The sequence below is a fragment of the Microplitis demolitor genome, chromosome 2, assembly GCF_026212275.2.
Source record: "Microplitis demolitor isolate Queensland-Clemson2020A chromosome 2, iyMicDemo2.1a, whole genome shotgun sequence".
NCBI lineage: Eukaryota > Metazoa > Arthropoda > Insecta > Hymenoptera > Braconidae > Microplitis > Microplitis demolitor.
The window spans coordinates 21,136,172-21,157,016 of record NC_068546.1 but is presented as its reverse complement, the minus strand read 5'-3'; the positions used below and the strand labels follow the sequence as shown (position 1 = coordinate 21,157,016).

Sequence of the window (20,845 nt, the reverse complement as noted above, 5' to 3'; positions counted from 1 at the left end):
ATATTACTGGCCCGGGATTTAAATCATCAACTCGTCACACCTGGATTGACACAAGTGTTACTTAATCCTAATTTAATTAAATGCTAATTTTTGTTACATAACTTTTTTTTTATATTCAAGTCAACATATTTATAAATTTCGATACTGAAGTTACCCAACGTCTAATGTTTTTTTTTTTAACGATAAATTAAAAAAAAAAAAAGTTTCAAAAAATTGCACTTCTAGCTTTTTGAATTTTCTTCATGTGCATATTTTAATTTTTTTCATTTTTTTGAAATTGAACTGTTGAAAAAAATCCGAAAATTATTAATTATGAAAATGAGAAAAAAAGTGAAAGTAATCTGAAATTACTCAACAGATATATATTAAATATATATTAAATAGTTATCAGCTAGTTGGATATGCAAATTATTTACGTTGGATGAATCGTTTGTGGAATGGCACATTTGTGTACTCATGTATCACAGATATCCGGATTTTAGCTTTTGCCTCTCATACCTTAATCTCCATACGTCATTTTGACGTAACACTATAACTAAAATTGACAGCTTGTATTTATATCAATCACAATTTGAAACTCAGTCGCTGAATAAATTTTTATAAATATAATGGCATATAAAGTATTATATGAGTTAGAAATTTATATTAGACTTTTCAGAATAATCAATGAAAGTGGAAACTTGGAAAAGGGATTACTGAGCTGGACTTTGTGTAACATCCATATGCATTTGGCTTAAACTCTACTTAGCTTCTGAACCAAAAGCTCTTGACTATCTAGAGAATAAGGTTTTGTCTTGTTTGTTTTGTCTTACTTTTGTTGTTTATCTTCTGCGTCTATCTTCTTACTCTAATTTTGATTCGTTCACATCTTATGTTTGTAGTTCTCATTCCTCATTTAATATCTTCTCGACGCAGCACTTTAACTTACATTGATGCTATTGAAAAATTTACATCAGTCAGTTTTTTTACTCTCGAGTATCTTATCATTTTTTTTTGGACTTTTGGCCCGAGAAAAAAAATTTTAAAAATTCCGGGCCAAGAAATGAATCAAATTTGACTTTTTGACCAAAGTTTAAATCAAAAAAGTTGAATGTAAGGTATTTTTTGACCCGTGTATATTCCAAAAATGTTCATGAAAGTGAAATTGCAAATTTGAGACAATTTTGAACTTGGATAGTTTTTGAAACTTCAAAAAAATTTTAATACTGAAACTAGCTGACGTCAAATAATTTTTTGTATCTTTTTAAACATGATAAATTTAAAAAAAAAATTATTTTAAAAAATTACACCTGTAGTTTTTTTAATTTTCTACATGTGTATATTTTTTTTTTTAAATTAAACTGGAAATTTTGGGATCATAAAAAAATTTTGAACTTCCTGACTTCGTTCTTAAGCAGTTTTGATAAAAGTTAAAAATTTTTTTTATTTTGAAAACCAGTAAAATTATCAAAACCAATTAATTTTGCTAAAAAAATTTCAAAAAATTGCCTATAAATACTCAGTTTAAAATATTTTGACTTGAATTTTTTCTTAAGTTCAAAAAATTATCAACTCAAAGTTCAGAATTATCAAAAATTTGAAATTTCATCATTATGAATTTGTAACCAATATATTTTACACATATGGGTTTGTTTCAAAAACTAATTACAGAATTTTATTATCTTAAATAATTTTCTTTATTTTATAATTTATAATTTTAATAAAATTTATCAAAACTCAAAAGTTATTATTAAATGTCAATTATTTTTGTAAATAAAAATTACAGTAAACTAAAAAAAAAAAAGTTAAAAAATTAGCTCTTGTAAAATTGGATACCAGACAGATGATGGATTAAAGTATTAAGTAAGAATTTAAATATTTAATTCGTTAGAATTATAAAAGAGTTTTTTTATTTATAAAAATGGAGTAGCTTTGAGTAAATTTATTGGAGACAGATAATGCAAAAAATAAAAAAAAAAAAAAAAATGATAATAAAAAGAATTGTAATAAAATGAAGAAAACGGTATATAAAGTTGTCACGACGGAAAAAGGCATCAAGTCGTAGTCTCTTGGGTGACTTTTCTCTTTCTCTTCATTTCGGGTTCTCTTTACAGTGGTTTGCGGTGAAGTACACCGAGAAGACAGATAATATACTAGAGAACGAGAATAAAGCCGTCATCACATTGTTAAAAGAGGAAACAGGGCTTTCCGAGCGTGCTAGAACGCTTTAATGACCAGCTCTTTTTCAGGATATAAACGTTATTCCTATTTTTCTCTTTCTTTACAATCATACTTCCATGGATATAGACGACGACAACGATAGCTGTCAACTGACAACCAGAATTTACCTTTTACCACTTATTCTAAATGGATACGATTTTATAACTGTCATTTTTATTTGCAATCCATTTGTAAAATATGACATTGTAAATATAAAATATCATGATGCTATTTTTATGTTAAAATTAGCATCATACACAATAATTGGGTAAGACAGTATACTTAGAGAACGATGCGCTTCTATAAACATTCAGTGAATTAAAATTTTTTTATCCGCGGTTTTCATAAAATGTATAAATACCCCAAATACCTGGGACATCCCGAAAATTTTATGACGGAAAAATGAATAATAATGTCAATTTTTGTCAACAGATTTTGAGATTTTTACAAATTTTTGACACTAATTAGAGAAAATTGGGACAGCGAATTTTGATATGTCAATTAATACCAGCTTTGAATTTTGTTTCAAATTTCAAATTGCTGTGAAATAATGAAATTTCTTCCGAAATATGCTGCGTACTTATCACACTTGAGTCAACTGAATTTCAATTGATTCAAAAACATGAAAATTGAACAGGTTTATAGGGAGGTTCGATTGAAAAACTAGTTTCAGGCTTACTATAGAAATATTTCTGTCAAAAATGATGTGTTTGATGAAATGAAATGTGAGATTACAGTAAAGATAAGAGATGGAGCTAGTCATCAATGCATGTGATAAAAACAACTATGAATTTGAAAAGAGTACTGTTTTCAGTTGATGTAAATTATTGACTTCTTTCAAACAATTTTGCAAATATTGATAAAAAGTTTTATAAAACTGAAAAAGTTTTTATAAATTTACTTCTTGAAGGAGTTTATTTCAAAATGAAAACTGAATCGGAGTAAATGCGGATTTAAATTAGTGTTAAAATCAGTGGGTTATTCAAATTTTCTAGTAGACATAAAAATGTAAATAAACAAAAGCTTGATGTGAAGGTAAAGAAATAAAAGATATTTTTTTAGTTATCAGCCTTGATCACGTTACAAAGAGTGAAATTTATCATAGATGATCTCCGAGAGAGAAGAGTTGACGAATGACGCGAGGATTCTCGGTTGAGCGGCTTAGGAAGCTCACGGCTCGTAGCTCAGTTTCTCTCTAACCGCTTCCACCATTCCAACCTCCCTGTAGCTCTCACGGCTCGTTGCACAACGGTGGTTAACCTGCCTTTACTCTTAACGTCCCTCTGGTCTCTGATAATACATGACAAGGGTCACGTGTAAAACAGTTCATGAGTGATAGCACAATGCTCTGTTATCTTAATTTCGCCTCAACACTACATATCACTTTTAATTTCTTTCAGTTGTCATATTATTATATCACATATTTATGTTAAATTTTTGCTTCATTTATAACTGAATCATTTTTATTTTTTAATATTATACAGAAAAAAAGGATTTCTTGGTGTAAAAAATTTTTACTTGCCCTACTAAATTTTTTGGATTATGAATTGACATCAAAAAATTTACTTGAGCCAAGAACTTTTTTTTTCTATGAATAAAAATAATAAATGGAATTAATGATTTAATTTTTTAGTTTAAATTTACAAAAGATTTCGACGAAGATGGGATTCGAACCCACGCGTGCAGAGCACATTGGATTAGCAGTCCAACGCCTTAACCACTCGGCCACCTCGTCATATGATAACCAGCACATCTGTTTTTGATAAAACACAACTCTTACTTTATGAATATCAAATCTGTACAAACAAGATTACATGATGAGACTCCTCTGGCAGAAACGAATTCTCAAAATTTATTAAACGAACCAGGAAAACTCGATACACAAATCGTCCCAATCTATTGCTAGAGGTTGTGTAAGATTTTAATTATAAGGGAAAGAGGAAAACCAAATTTGACGTCAGCCTGACATGACTTGCAGGTTGTAATTAATTAATTTAAATGTGTTTGACGACGAGGTCCACTGGATTTCTACTCCCATTGTTGTGGTAACTAATTAAAATTCGGTCGTCAAAGGGCTGGTGCGCAAAACAAAGGGCGCGAAATTTAAATTTACCGAGCTGGCAGTCGAGCGACACATCACTCCGTCACAAAATTGATGGCTTAATTTTTTGTTGAATTTTGCAAAAGATTTCGACGAGGATGGGATTCGAACCCACGCGTGCAGAGCACATTGGATTAGCAGTCCAACGCCTTAACCACTCGGCCACCTCGTCACTTGATAACCGGCATACCGGTTTTTGATAAAACACAATTCTTAATTAATTAATATCAAACCTGTGTAAGCAAGCTTTCAAGTGGGGATAATCAAATATGAGTGGGTGGCAGAACAAAACTCTTAGTCGGACTGAATGAGTAAAGTGATGTAATTTTTAAGCTTACACTGAATTACTAATATATATGATGAAACTTAATATATTTCTGTATGAATACTTATTGGAAAAAAATATTTGAGATGTAAATAATGTATCAATTAATGTATTTCATTAAAATTAAAACCTATTAATTTTGTGACGAGATGACCGGTCGTTTGACTGCCAGATCGGTAAATTTAAATTTCGCGCCCTTTGTTTTGCGCACCAGCCCTTTGACGACCGAATTTTAATTAGTTACCACAACAATGGGAGTAGAAATCCAGTGGACCTCGTCGTCAAACACATTTAAATTAATTAATTACAACCTGCAAGTCGTGTCAGGCTGACGTCAAATTTGGTTTTCCTGTTTCCCTTATAATTAAAATCTTACACAACCTCTAGCAATAGATTGGGACGATTTGTGTATCGAGTTTTCCTGGTTCGTTTAATAAATTTTGAGAATTTGTTTCTGCCAGAGGAGTATCGTCATGTAATCTTGTTTGTACAGATTTGATATTCATAAAGTAAGAGTTGTGTTTTATCAAAAACAGATGTGCTGGTTATCATATGACGAGGTGGCCGAGTGGTTAAGGCGTTGGACTGCTAATCCAATGTGCTCTGCACGCGTGGGTTCGAATCCCATCTTCGTCGAAATCTTTTGCAAATTTAAAATAAAAAATATTAAAATTTATTGAATATTATCTACAGGGAATTTCAATTTTGCTATGTACTTTTAACCCCATTCAATAATATTTACACCTATAGTTCAAGAAACTAAATTCGTGTCATAAAATTTAACACTGTAATGAACGATTTGACAAAATGTATAATTAACGCTTTCAAAGCTTCAGTAATTTAAAGTTTGTTTCCAAACTTTACTTTTGATTTTTTTGTGAATTCTAATACTTGAAAAACAGAAATTAATTAATACAAAAAAAAAAAAGGTCTTAATTAAGGACATTCATTCTTAATTATTGAGATTGCATTTTTTTCCAAAATTATGCTCTAATTTTTTATAATGTCTAGAAGTTGTCTCCATGTGAAATTTATAAATTTCGATGAAAAATATTATCGAAATTATAAGAAAATTTTCAACGGTACAGTTTTGTTTATTTACTTTTCTATTTATTGGTTTATTTAATCTTTATATCTCACAAATAATAGCGAGCTTTATAAAATTGGATATTTTCGTTGAAACGTAAAAAATATAAAAAAAATTTATGGTAAGCTGTTACGATCGATTTCTCTTTTTCGATACAATGGTTACTTCCATCGAATTGAGTTGACTCTGGTTGTTATTCTTTAAGAAAAACAATCTAAAGAAACGTCGAATAAAAAAAAATTCTATTATCCGCTATGTTTTTATAGCTGTACATAAATATATACGTTAATAGGTTTTTAAAAAATAATTTTTAAAACTCCAACAAACACTAGAGGATTGAAAAATAATTTATATAAATTATTTTTATCCAGCGAATAAATAATTCCATCACATTTATAAGCGTGATGTTTAATTAATGTTCTGTTTTACAATACATGACAATTTTGTTTGCTTTAGTATTTAAATGTTTAATTCGTAGGACTGCATCCATTGTAAACATTTATCATACTGACATAATTTGTTATTGTTCTGATAAAAACTTTTACCGCAAGTCAAATAACTTTTTTTAAAAACGCGGATATAAAATTGTTTACTTTTTGTCTTACAATGTTTTCAAATTATATATATATATATATATGACTCCATTATAAATTGTAATAATATTTTAAAAATAATAATGTCAAAGTTTATCTTTTGATAACCTTGAATATAGGTATAATAGAAACTCGATCAAACTTCTTGAACTCATGAATAACTTTTTAAATTTGCTAACTTAAATGACGAAAATTCGATAAAGTAATTTTTATACTAAATATGTAAAAATATAAAACTTTAAAAAAACTTGATATTTATTCAAATTTACAGCAAAAAAATAATAATTTAGAAAATCTAAAAGTGAACACCTTAAACACTCATGTTATATATTTAATGTTGATATTCTTTTTGAAGAATCCGGTCCGAAATAAAACGATTTGAGCTAACCACCCTATTTTCTTTTGAAATTATCGTTTTGTCGACGATTTCTGATAAGATCTCGAAATTTCCGGCTCAGATTCAATTTTTTCAACTTTTAAAGCTTTTTTCATCTTAGATTTAATTTATTCATATTTGTTGAGCTTAGTTTAAACTTATTCGCCTTCACTTCGAGCACGACTACCATTCGCCTTACTTTAGACTTGCTCAGCTAAATAAAAAGGAGTATTCTTTAGTGTAAAAGGTTATAATCGATTTTCACCTTAGTTTTGAACTGTTTGCCTTATAATTCAAGTTGAATAAGTCTAAATCAGATTAATTTCGACTTGATTGTTCAGTCGAAAAGAAGTAATTCAAATAATGTATAAAATAAAAAAAATAACTAAAATTTAAAAAATTTGAATTAGCCGCGTTTTTTCCATAAGAGTTGCCACGCCAGTGCTGCCGCTCGGTAAAATACAGCAACATTCAATGAAAAATGGCTGCAGTGTGTTTCACATACCAAGCCACCGGTTTTAACAACAACTTTTCATTATAACAAAAAAACGAAAAGAAATACGGAAGTGGTTTTCCATAGGAACCAGCTATGCATGATTCCGAAGATAGTGAAAAAAATTTAGGTCGTTTCGTCAAGCCGTTTTTGAAATATCGTGTTCATAGAAAATTTTTTCACCGCATGCTGCAGCACAGCAACGATAAAATTTTTTCATTGGACTTTTTTTTTATGATAATATGTACTATACAACTTAATAAAAGCAAACTCGTGACTTCCACATGTTGACAGGAAAGCCCAGTTTTTTTTACTTCGCGTTCAAGTTGTGCAATTTTGTTTTTATTATTTTTAAACTTAAAAATTAAAATTTTAAGTTAACCAACTTTCATGTTTATAATTCTACTTATCTATCGTTTTTATTTACATTTAAGGATTAAAGTTTTCTCAAGAGAAACGTAATGAATTTACTAGGATGTACCCAGTGGACTTTTTTTAACCAACTTCATTTTCTACTTATTATATTTTTTAATGTTTTTTTATTCATATTATTTTTCAGTCTTTTAACTATACTTTCTTCAACAATTTTTTATCCCACTTTATTCTATTTTTCTTTCTCTCTGGGTTTAGCTTTCCATTGTGATAACGTTCAGGAGGATTATGCAAATTTTTATTGCACTAGCTTCCTCAACTGCATCGTCTTTCCTCTCTATCTACTGACTACCTCCGTATCATTCTTATAGTCTTCAGGATACCCGGACATGCTCACGGGTTTTCTCTAAACAGGCCATCCACTAGATCTTTCCATACGAACGTAAACGACCTAGAGCACACAAGAAATTTATCTCTCTCTCTCGTGGAAAGAAAATTTTCCCCTGAGACAGCACTGCGATAACTAAAAGTAAAAGAGAGGAACATCTTTAGAGATAAACCGAGCAAATAATAATTGTGATAATGCCAATGCAAATGTTTGTGATATAATAATAATATTTACCATCAAGCGATTAATTAAGAATTTTAATGAGTTTAAAATGTTCTTTTTTTTTTTTTATTTAAAAAAAATAACTGTAATAATAGTTTTTTCTACATCATGTGAAATCGGTATTATACGCAATGTCACTAGATGTACACTATAGTTTATGTAATGAATGCACGAAGAAAAACGCCGCTAAATGTCTAAAGTCAGCGCCATGCAGTCAGAGTTATGAAAATAATTTACCTTATTATTATTAAAAAAAATGTATACTTCCGGAAATTGAATACTTTGTTTAGTACTATTCACTTAAAAAAACTTGACTCAATAAAAAAAAGTAATCTTTGGTGTTATGTCGTATCAATTAATAGAAATATGTAAGGTTATAAAATTCAACTGACGTTGCCGTGATCTACGCATGCGTGTGCTGATTTATTAAATGCGCATGCGCAGTCTAGAGATTTCGGTCATGTTAATAAGGCAGCTAAGTTCAAAGTGACGTCATAAGAGAGAAAAGTGATAGATAAGTTATTGGCTTGAATTATTGGGTAAGGATATACTCCGCCCATTTCACTTAAATTCAGTGGTTTAATATAAAAATGAGTGTTTTAATATATATTAAACCACTCTTTTGACCAATCAGAAAGAATTGTACTTTAGTATAAAATTTTAGAAGGCTGACTTTAGCCAGTTAGTGGCGTATTCTTCGGTATGGGTTACATAAAATTGTTTGTATTTAATGTATATGAAAAAAACGAAACTTGAAATACTGATAGTAAATAAAGATGCCGAAAAAACTGAATTATTGGAGACAAATAATGAAATGATAATAAGAGAATAAATTTCCTGGTTGGTCCATTTTGCTCACTCGGACCCACTTTATTCCCCCTTCCCCTATAAGTGGAATTTCAAAATATAATATGAGTGTATAAAATCATAGTAAAAGGATTATAAGTTGATGAAAATTTAAAATAGGACAGAGGGTCATATAATGTGATAATGATAAATATAAATGCGACAGAGAAAAATGAGATTAATTATAATAATTACCCATTGGCCAATAGCTATTTTAACGTCACAATATTAATTTTAATGTGGGTGACACTGTAGTGAATCGCTTGTGCTCACTATCCCCTTTACTTCATAACATTAATTTCCCTAGCGCGCTGAAAATGTAGAAATCGGATTAAAGTACCTGCGAAAGGCTATTAAGCTGGGTTATTAAGAGTTAGCCGCGCGTTTATTAACTTACGAAATAGAAATTGGGTTGACTCCTGCTGGACAATCCATCCTTTTATAATTAATTGACAACGCCTTCTATAGTTTTTTTTTCGCTCATATTAATTTCCCTTTTTTCATTTTAAATTATTAAATTCATTAAAATTTCCCATCTCGCCGTGAATTTAACGACACCTCCAAGCTCAAACCAAGCGCATTTATTTATTACAATTTATTATTATTTAAACATTTATATTATTTTGATGGACTATTTTATTATGATTAAATTATGAATTTATTGATATTATTGTTTATTATGTTTATATATATATTTTGATAATTATTTTGAATTTATGTACTCAATCGATATTTTCATTTCAGTCAGTAGCACACGTGTGTGTAGAGCATACATAAAAATATCGACCGAAGGGAGAGTAAGTCGATATAGTGGGGATAAAAATTAATATTTTTCTCCAGCCACGTGGTGTAATTTATTATTATGATGTAACTCAGGTCGTGTGACAACTTTATATATTTTATTTTAATTGATAATTTCGGGTCCGAGGTCATTAGAGGGGATAACACGTGAGTGATACCCATCCCTCGGAAAACCGACGCGGAAATATAGTCAGAGAGGACCGGGATTTTGTAAAGATAGGATGTGTTGTTGTCCGTGATTATTTTTGAGTAAACTGTTTTGGCCCAGTTGCCTTAATAAAATAATTATATAGTTAGAGTTTATTGATATTCTGTTATATAAAGTAAAAATATACTCTAGAAATAAATTATTATCAACGCCGGTAAGTCAATTGTGTCATCATTTGTTGCATCGACTATCGCTGGTCCTTCAGTAGAGTTGATCACGGTATTTGTTTCATAAATAATTGAACCTGAGTTATTGTTATAATAAGTTGAATATATTCGGCGTCCATTATAGTATTTGGGTGCATGTACTAAGACGCGTCGAGTAAATTCCTTAGTAGATTAGACAAAGATAGCGTATGTAGCTCCTTGTCTTACAACAGTATTCAAGATATTATTTCTCTGGGTAAAATTTATTTTATAAATTAATGGTATGCAACGCAGTGTTGTCAAATATGTATTGAGTACCCGCGTCTTTCTCTCTCCAGAGTTAATAATATAAAATAAAGAAAAAGATTATGATTATTTTATTCGTTTACAACACTGTGAAAAATTTCCAACAAATTTTACTATGGGTGCACTGTAACACCGGACCATAAGAAAACTGGTACAAAATATAGAAGTGTCCCATAGTAAACGTATGCGCAGATGACACAATTGGGACCTATGCGCATACGTTTACTATGGGACACTTGTAAATTTTGTAGCAGTTTTCTTATGGTCCGGTGTTACAATGCACCCATAGTAAAATTTAATGGGTATTTTTCACAGTGAATTTATATTTGTTATATTGAGTTTGAAAATTCGTAACTTGTATTTAAATTCCCCAGTAGATGATTTAATATTATAATTTGAATTAGATTTTATCTTCGATTTTATTTTAAGTAAATAATTTAGAAAAAGGAATCCAATGATAGCCAGTATTTCTTTATTTGTTTCCTGGATATATTTAGTAGTAATTATTCCTTATTATTTTTATTGATTATATATTTGTTTGGTTGTCATTCCGCTTGGTGCATACATTCTCGCTCAAGATTTTGTCCCGTGATCTCTCCCCTGATTTGTTATAATTTTTGTCCGTTTTATAAAAACGGGCTGGCGCCCTCTTGCACTAATCCAGCCTGAAGAGCTGGTCCAGGCGCACCTTTAATTTATTTATAATTATTTATTATTTTTAGTTATATTTATTATTATTATTTATAATTTTTAATACGCTTGAGTGACCACATACAACTCCGGGTTTGTTTCACGTCTCCGTCGTGAAAATAAAAACGGTTTACGTTATAAGTTATACATATAATATATTTCCATACCTCTGCATAGAAAAGTTAATGGTATTTTGTAACAAAATAAATATTAAAACTGCAGAATATTTTGAATAAATTTTAACAAAAAAAAAAAAAAAAAAAAAAAAAAAAAAAAAAAAAAAAAAAAAAAAAAAAAACAGGATAAAGTAGTTTTGTGTAGTAACGCGACGCTTTGAATTGAAAGCTGGAACATTTGAGTAAATTCTGCAAGAATTACAATTTCAAATAAGAATTATGCTAAATATTTTGTAATTCTCAGCAGTGAATTTTACAGCTTAAGATGTACACAGAAAAAAAAGATTTCTTGTCGCAAAAAATATTTTGTACTATGATTTGAAAATAAAAATTTTTTTATGAATCAAAAAACTTTCTAAGAAAATTTTTTGTTTTCAATTCATAATGCAAGTAAGTAAAGAACTTTCAAAAACTTTGGCAATTTTGTGATGGGTAACATATAGAATGTAAAATGATTAACAAAAAAGATTCTGTAACATTTGGTAATGATTCTAACAGTCGCCAGAAAATTCAAATTATACTAAAATTTACAAAATTTAACTTTGACTCTAAACAACTTTAGAAAAATTGAATTTATCGAAAAATGACAAGAGACTTTTTTTGTAGAGCGTTCAATTTTCAACAAAAATATTCATGGATTTTCGATACACTGATTCCCTGATGCGTGATAAAATTCCACTGAAAAAAAATTTTTCTTATTTACATGCAAAATCGAAAATTGCAATGAGGCGGTTGTTAATATTAATATTAAGAGAGGAAATTTTAATAGTAATTTATTTTCGTCATGAACAATATTTTCCGTATAGTTTTTGAAAAAACAAGAGTCGACTTTTTTGACAGAGCCTAATATAGGAGAGAGTGGGGCAAAATAAGCTTACATTTATATCATACATAAGCTCCTTTTTTCTTAAGGGGCCTATTTTACCCCACTCTTCCCTTCTATATATATATATATATATATATAATGCTAAAAAGGCAATAAATTTATCTAGCATAACAGTATGCAAGATTCTCGGAATAACTCTAAAGCATTGGGTGCATAATAATAAATTCCTTCATCCCTTCTAAACCCTTGAAATATAATGCATTCTCCAGTTCTCCTAGACTTACGAACCAGGGTAATAACGGACAAGTCCTAGCCGTAAATCCAAGTGCGTCCGAACGTGAAAATCCCTCTTCTAGAATTTCTCACCACACTCAAGAAACTTTCGTCAACTATTTCCTTTAGTTTACATCAATATTTAAATTATGTTAGCGGCTTTAATTGATCAATAAATTTTATTTAGCACAATATACTTTTTTGGAATAAAAATTTCACACCCAACTCATCTAATACCAGCATAGAAAAAAATTTCTTGATTACAAGAAAGTTTTTTTGAAAACCTCAATTTTCTCAGACAGTCGAAATCTTTTCTATTAAAAACAAATTTTCCTGATTTAAGAAAATCTTGACTTGGTTCCCGAAAACGTTTGACTTCAAAAATATTTTCTCGACTAAAGATTTTTTGAAAATTTTTTTTCTGTATAGAGAATTTATTTTCAAAATAATATTGTCATTTAATAAACTTGTTTCAATTTTATTTTTATACTATTCTGTCTAATAGTATACAAAAAAAAAATCGTTTACATGTAAATGTAAATTATTAACAAGGGAATAGTAATAAATTGAGTAAAAGAAATAAATTAAAGTATAATTAACGAGTTAATTATTCAATTCCCAATGAGAGATTATTTATCCTTTCAATTGAAAAAAAATTTGAAAATTCAAACATGCACAACTCAATTGTGCATTCAAAAAGTTATTGATAGATGGCGCGCCTAGGTACAAAATTTTGAGTTCTCTTGGTGTAGACTTAGTGTTAAAATACTTGTATTTGTGTTCGTTTTACTCATTAAAAGATTGTCATTCAATTGGTACAAATTGTGTTCTAGTTGAGAACACTTTGATGTGTAAATATGATTTTTACATGAGTAAATCAACTGGAATCGAGTAAGTTTTAGCAGAACTAAAGTCATTGCTTGGCAATTGAGGTGTGCAATTAACTTAATTAGTTAAGGGTTAATAAAAAAATAGTGTGAAAAATGATTAAATTTGAAAGTTAAATAATATTATTCTGTATAAAAAAGTAGTTCGTCAGCTTGTTTGTTTCAATTAATACTTAAAGAGATATTATATTTACAAAAGAACACTTAAACAGGTCAAGTAGGTTAATAGAGCAATGAGTCGTCCGGAGTGACTAGAACCGATCTTTGAAATTACTTTAATAAACTTCCACTAATGTCGTGGTTAATTTTCTCAAGTAATTCAGTCTTCATTAATATTTTTTTTTATGAAATTAAATTGAAAATTTATTTTAGTAAGTTTTATCATCTTAATATTTACCATAAAAATTATTTCATCATTATAATTTTTTGGTTTTTTTTTTTTTTTTTTTTTAAATGGAAAAAAAATGTATTGAGAAAAATAAAGAATAATCATCCAAAAATAATATGTTTAGTATAATTTAAAAAAAAAAAAATCAATCTTTTAAAGTAATCAAAGTATATCTTTTACACAGTACGTTAGAAGTATGAAAGTAAATGAAGAGAGATGAAAAGCTTTCGGTATAAAGTTGTAGCGAAGAAAGTTGGTCGAGTTTTCGTTCTCAAGAAACTAATCCCAAAGGAGTGAGAAAATATCATTCGATTTTCTCAAAAGATGGGGAATGAGTTTAAATATTATACAAGTAAGAGCACGTTGTTGTGGATGGCGTAATATAAACCGAAAGTTTCTAAATATTAATCTTATTCTACTATATGCTTTGGTTATATTGAGCTGAATTACCCTTTAAGACGCCAGGGGACATACAATATCAACTTTTTTAATTTATCAGTAAAAGCAAGTTAATAAATTAGTTAATATTTTTCTAATGGTGTTTATCAAAAATTATGTTAATTGCAACTTTTTTTTCAAACACTAAATAAATTTTGGTGTAAAAATGGTCCCCCAGAACTTCACGGTCTACTTGGTGTGAATTGACGGTGTGAAGTATTAAATGGTGTATTTTCAACATGGTGTTAGTGTTTTCATTCACACCGTTCGGTGTTATGACTTCAAATATTTTCCGACAATATAATCTGCAGCTAAAACTGTAAAAAGAGTGGTGTTAACAGTGGAATTTTAACACCACGTGGTATTAAAATGAAATAACTATGGTGTAGAAGAATATTTACACCTTTGACGGTATTATTTTAACCCATTTTGGGTGTTAAAATTAACACCAAAAATGTTAACACGTACACCTTTGGATTAACACCGTTTTTTTAAGGTGTAGTGTTGAAGTAATCGAGAGTTTTAAATAAAGAACTTGTATATTTACACCATCAGTGGTGTAAATGTTATAATTTACACCCCAAAATTTAACACCGTACGTGTAACTTACACGAGCAATATTCAAAATTTTAATACTTACACCATTTGGATTAAAACCGTCTTTTTAAGGTGTAGTGTCGAAGTATTCGAAAGTTTTGAATAAATAATTTGTAGATTTACACCATTAGTGGTGTCAACGTTCTAATTCACGCCCTAAAATTTAACACTGTAAATGTAACTTACACCAGCGGTATTGAAAATCTTAACACCAAATCTTTTACACCACACTGTGAAATTAAAATTTTTTACCGTGTATTATTTTTAGAAAATTTTTAATAATATGACAACTAATAAATATTTATACCGGCTATTTAAATATGCAAGGATCCTTGAAGTATTGAATAAGTTGAAGAAAGTAATTTAGCAAAATCCTAAAGTAGTGTATTGTGAAAAAAAAAAGAAAGAGTGCAAGAACCCTCTTTGGAATTTTTTTTCTTTTCTCAAAACTTCATCCACCCTCTCTATATTTCAAAAGGGTGAAAGTCGCCACATCTATGCTTTTTCAAGTGGGCTATGAAGAGGATGCAGACTCAAGTGCCAAGGAAAAAAATTACAAGGAGAAAAAAAGTGTTGAGAACGTGCGTGGCCAAAAAATAATGTCGCATATTCAAGTAGCGAGTGTGACAGCATAGCAGAGTTTGCACTAGAATAGGGTGCATCGAATACATGACGTCACGTAAGGGGTAAAACACTTCACAGAGTTAAAAAAAAAATTACTATGACAACTAATTTTCATTATTTTTTAAAAAATTAAAATTTATTTTTAAATTTTGAATATTTGCGCATGAAAAGTTAATTTTTAATGTTTCTTCATTAGCCGCTAATGATCTCGATGTTATGTACAGACTTAAAATACATTAAAAAAGATAATAATAATAACAGAGATAAAAAATATTGTCACACAAATTACTCTGATGATGAGTATGAAATAACAAGCATTTCTATATCGATCGCGCTTTTGATCCAACAAAAGTCGCATCAACTGTTTCAGGAAACATAAACGCAAAACACAAAGCTCATGAATAATGACAACAACACAAACTGTTTCCTTAATGGCATCCATTTTTAATATATGCACAAAAGGAATGAAACCCAATAGACGGATTACATGTTGACGGGTCATTAATTTATCGTTTGATATATAATATAAAGCCTTAATTAATATATAGTTCCTTCAGTTATTAAATGTACTATATAACAAGTACTTCAAAGGAATTCCATTATTCATTCGAGCAAAAGATTACCGAGAAAAATTATACTTTTTTCCATCATAATTATTGTAAGTTTTATATAATTTTCTAAAAAAAAAAAAAAAAAAAAAAAAAATGGAACTGGCAGAATGCAAGAGGAAATTAAAATATGTGATTGGACTGTAGTATCAGTGTAAAACCGAGGGAAATCGAATTTGATTCTCATTTTCAGTTTCATATATTGGATAACCAATTGCCAATCCTACACCACTTTACCCTTTGAACTGTATATTTTTATATGTAGTTATATTTATTTATAAAGCACAATCGCTTTGACGCATTGATAGGGTTCAGTTCAGTGCTTGATGCACACATGCATCACATAACTATGATACGATATATCTATTCAATCGTATAAAATGTGACGTCATCAGAGACCACCTAATATCAGTCAGGGACGCAATGCGGTTGCTTGTCATTGCTACTGACATTCTGGTGTATTATTCGTGACATCGTCACTTGGTCAGCAATCAAGAGCAACCTTGTTAATTTGTCATGTAATTTAGCGCTTTAACTAAACTATTTACCAACAATAAAAAAAAACGGGGTAAGTCCGTGGTGTAGGTGTTAAAATTTTTGGTGTTAAATTTCAACACCAAAAGAGGGTCAAAATAACACCGTCGAAGGTGTAAATATTTTTTATCAGTGTTAAAAAAATTTCAGTATTAAAATATTTTTCGGAGTTTAAATATTTTACTTTGTGAAAATTTTTCTTACACCATTTTAACACCAAAAATTACACCACGTACACTGGTGTTATTTCATTTTAACCCCTAAAAGTTTGGGGACCCATTTCGCCCCCAAATCATTCGAGGGATTCAAAATTTGAGGGGCCCCCCCTCCCTCATTCCCCTACTTGTTTTGTTCAAATGAATTTTTTTATTGACTTATTGTTTTTATTGATGATACTGCAATGAATTTTAAAAAAAGTCAATCGGAAAGAGAATTTTGACAGTACGTTTGGGAGCAATGAGATTAAACTACAATTTAACCCGCAATTTAATTTTAGTTATAACATTTTGGAGGATAATGGTTTGCTCTGGTGTCTAGTAATGTGTGTTCACAATCACATCTATATCATTTTATATCATCGGGACACGCAGCTTCCACGGCTGGCGCCATCGCCAAATACCATCGTGGCCACCAGCTGGAGAGATTTAACCCAAACTCACTTCAATCGATGCCCACACTCGACTATTTGGTTGAGAAATTATCGACAATTAAATTCACGACGTGGCTAGAGTCCGTGTAATAGCTACGTTTCGCTTGATGCTCGTCTCAAATACTTGCTACGGTAATCGATAAATCAAATTAGTATAGGGGAGGGTCGGGAAAAACGGGCTACTTAAGGAAATGTTATGTTTTTGAGGACTCAATACGCTGATTTTTTTTTTATTTTCGCGGGAAAAATGGAGTACCCCCTAAAAAAAATAAAAAAAAATTTCTGGAATTTAAATGAATTTGATTAAATTAAATTTTTTGTAAGTAATTTACATATAGAAAAATTATACTTTACATAATTATTTGATACAAAGTAAAAAAAAATTTTTGATACTTTTTACCATAAAAAAAAAGTCTTTAAAATTTTCGACTGACACTCGATTTTTGAAAAACTTTAACAAAAAATACTCAAATAATATTTAATCTGCATTCACTCCATTTGGATTTTTAAAAGTGAAATAAACTCCCTCTTTTTTTTCCTTGAATTTAATTTAAAATTTTATTTGTGTCATTATTTTAAAATAAAAGAGGAAAGAAGTGAGTTTTTCATAAAGTTTGTTTATTGCTCTCTCCCATAGCTGAATAAAACTAATAATTTTGTGGTTCTTTTATGTTTGTTCATTTAATAAACATCAACATGATTTTTCCGTGTACTTTCTATTTTCTTTATCATTCAAATTACCCAAGCAATTTCTTAATTGACATTTTAAATAAATTTTTTTAATTGCATTTTTTCGTTATTCAGCCTTCAATTTATATATTTTCGACCATATTTTGTAGAATTTAATTATAAAAATATATTTTTTTAAATTAAAAAAAAAAACTATTTCTAATCTAGATTTCAGATTAAAAAACTCCTTTTTTTTTTTACTAAAAATTTTTTTACATACAAATTTGACTTTAGATTTTCTAAAAAATATAATTAGGGCAACTCTCATTTAAATATATTATTTATTTTATATTAGCGAAAAAAAAAAAATTTAGTTTAAAAGTCTGATTATTTGAGGATTGTGATAAAAGTAGCAAAAAATACCTCGACGTAAGTTAAAGTTTATAAAAAATGCCGCGGTGTCTTGTTTGCAAAATACTTTATCATGCCGTGAATGGAGATGAAAGAAAGTGGTAGCAATTGCTTACGAGTGAGCTGGGAGAAAAGAAAATAATGATAAAAAAAAAATAATAATAATAATAATAACAATAATAATAAATAAAAAAAAAAAGTGTGAAGATAGTGAAGTAGAAGAGGGTAGACAGCGAGACCACTTGACTCCACTTGACGTGAAACGCTGTCTGACCAAATCCACCTCTATCTCCTTCCTCGCCTTCACACAATTGATTTTCTACTTTACTATATCTCAACGATAGAGAATTACTATTTCGAATCATCAATCATATTTAATCAATTCCTTATTGTGTACTGTATAGTTTTTTCAGTCAATAAAACCAGCAATTTAATATTTCATATATAGATACATATTTTATAAATCAGTTAAGTTTGTTTCAGTAGGATATATCATGACTGAAGTGCTTTATAAATAAAATTTATATTTTTTTATTAATGAAATTGGTAAAAAACTATTTTTCATTTCCCACTAGGGGTCGTTTATAAAAAAAAAAAAAATTTAACGTTTTTACCCCCCGTCGTCACGCTATGTCACATTTTCTGTGATATATATTCACAAATATGAAAAGAATGACATTCTATGGCAACAAAAAAATGAAATTCTATGAAAACCTATTTTACCCCATAGGTGCGAATGTATTTTATGAACGGCCTTACATGAAAATTGAAAATTTAAAAAAAAAAATTGTTGGTTTCGATCGATTTTCAAATGGACGCGCGCGCGTGTGTAAACTAATTTTTGTTATAAACCACTGGACCAATTTTTTCCAAAATTAAATCCAATCTATCTTGAAAAGTACCTTTGATTTCTGCAAAGCACATGGAAATTGATCGATAAGTTCCAAAAATATCATCGGACAAAAATAACTTTTTTACTGCGAAATGCATTTTTTTCGAACTTTACAAGCGTTTTTGAGCTCGAAAAAAGCCGGAGACGCAAGTTTTGAGGTTAGGTACAGAATCAACCATTTTTCATATTTTTTTTTAATGGTTTTTAATTAAACTTTTAAATTTTTCAAAAATAGCTCAATTCGTCTCAAATATTTTGGACCTTGTAGTTTTTTAAAAAATTTATAGTCGGCCCATTTTACACTAGGCTCATTTTAGTTCTTCTTACCTCTATATATTTGCGATAACTGTTTTTAAAAGTAAAACTGAAAAAGTATAACATTGAAATACCATATAAATTTATTTTCCTGTAAATAATTTGAACAACACAAGTAATAAATATGAAAATTTAAAAGTATTTTAGGTGGAAAATGTAACTATCATGCGAACAAGGAGGTAGAAAGCTACAAGAATGACATTCGATATTACAAAGAAGTAAAGAATATCTAAAAATATGAAAGATGGTATGTCAAACTACGGCATATTTGAAAGATTTTCTTGTCATACTGACATATAAGAAATATTATTGGCCATTATGTACCAACAACCCCATTTCCAAACTAAAAAATCCCAGTCTACCCTTTTTCCGGATTTCACAGAGCTTGGAAAGCGCACTATAAATTCTATGCATTGCCAATGACCGTATCACAATCTCATCTCATCTCAATTCTATTCATCTCACCCTCTAAATCTTATCGTCTACAACAAAATATCCAGATTATTTGCTTAATTTAAATGGATAATTTATTATCTTATAAATGGCGAATAGATAAATTAGCTGAAAATTTTAAGGACATTGTAAATTTAAGGATAAGTTAAAAGATATTGAGGATCAATTTACATGGATCATAATTTAACCAATCGACATTGAGAATTTATGGTATGCAAAAGAGTTAAAAGATAAATGTACCTGTACCAACACCGGATTCTATCCAACCCATTATACATCCCCTAGAAAGGGGTGCGCTTATGAATCTACGCAGTTACCTACTAGTCTACCGTTATTTATGTTCTTGTCCCTCTATTTCACGAGAAAAACTGATTGGGGGCGTTTTCCAAACACCCCCTTCGCCCACAAACCCCTTCAGTTTTAGGGCCGACCATAACCTATCCCCAGGGAACCCAACCCTTCTACATGGGCCATCAAAATAGTGTGACGTGAATTTACGATCACCTACCATTCATGATATATAAAAGGGTATCAAAACAAATATTTGAAATAAAATGAAAAAAAAATAAATAGTTTTTATTTTCTTGCTATATAAACCAGTATTAAAATACCTGTAAAGACTACGCTCATTGATGGGTAAAAAAATTCGTTTTGAAAAGCTTACAGAAAAGTTCGACATGTAGAAATTTGAAATTTGAAACGGAATAGAAGTTTAACTTTTTTCAAAATATTATGATTTTAATAGGAAAAAAATAACCTCGAGTTTTTGAAAATTTCAAATTTTTTTTTTGGCGGGAAGTTTAAAATATGGGTGATTAAGAACTTTGTTGGACAAATTTCAAATTAGATGAAAATGTTTTTGAAACATTTCTCAAAATGTATTTATACTCCTTTTTCTCCGTTCAAAAAAATTTTCAAATTCTCTAATTTGAAACTATATAAGAAGGAAAAA

At 29.3% G+C, this 20,845-nt stretch overlaps 1 protein-coding gene and 3 non-coding genes across 5 annotated transcripts in view; 1 reads left to right on the top strand and 3 right to left on the bottom strand.

Annotated features, from left to right (window-relative positions):
- Positions 1 to 20,845, bottom strand: part of LOC103570893 (matrix metalloproteinase-2) — a 142,783-nt gene that overhangs the window by 37,918 nt on the left and 84,020 nt on the right. The gene's annotated exons all lie outside the window — the stretch shown is intronic.
- On the bottom strand, positions 3,853 to 3,934 carry Trnas-gcu (transfer RNA serine (anticodon GCU)). Its single transcript has one exon. It is a non-coding gene; the product is annotated as a tRNA-Ser (tRNA).
- Trnas-gcu (transfer RNA serine (anticodon GCU)) lies at positions 4,391 to 4,472 on the bottom strand. The gene has a single exon. It is a non-coding gene; the product is annotated as a tRNA-Ser (tRNA).
- Positions 5,180 to 5,261, top strand: Trnas-gcu (transfer RNA serine (anticodon GCU)). The gene has a single exon. It is a non-coding gene; the product is annotated as a tRNA-Ser (tRNA).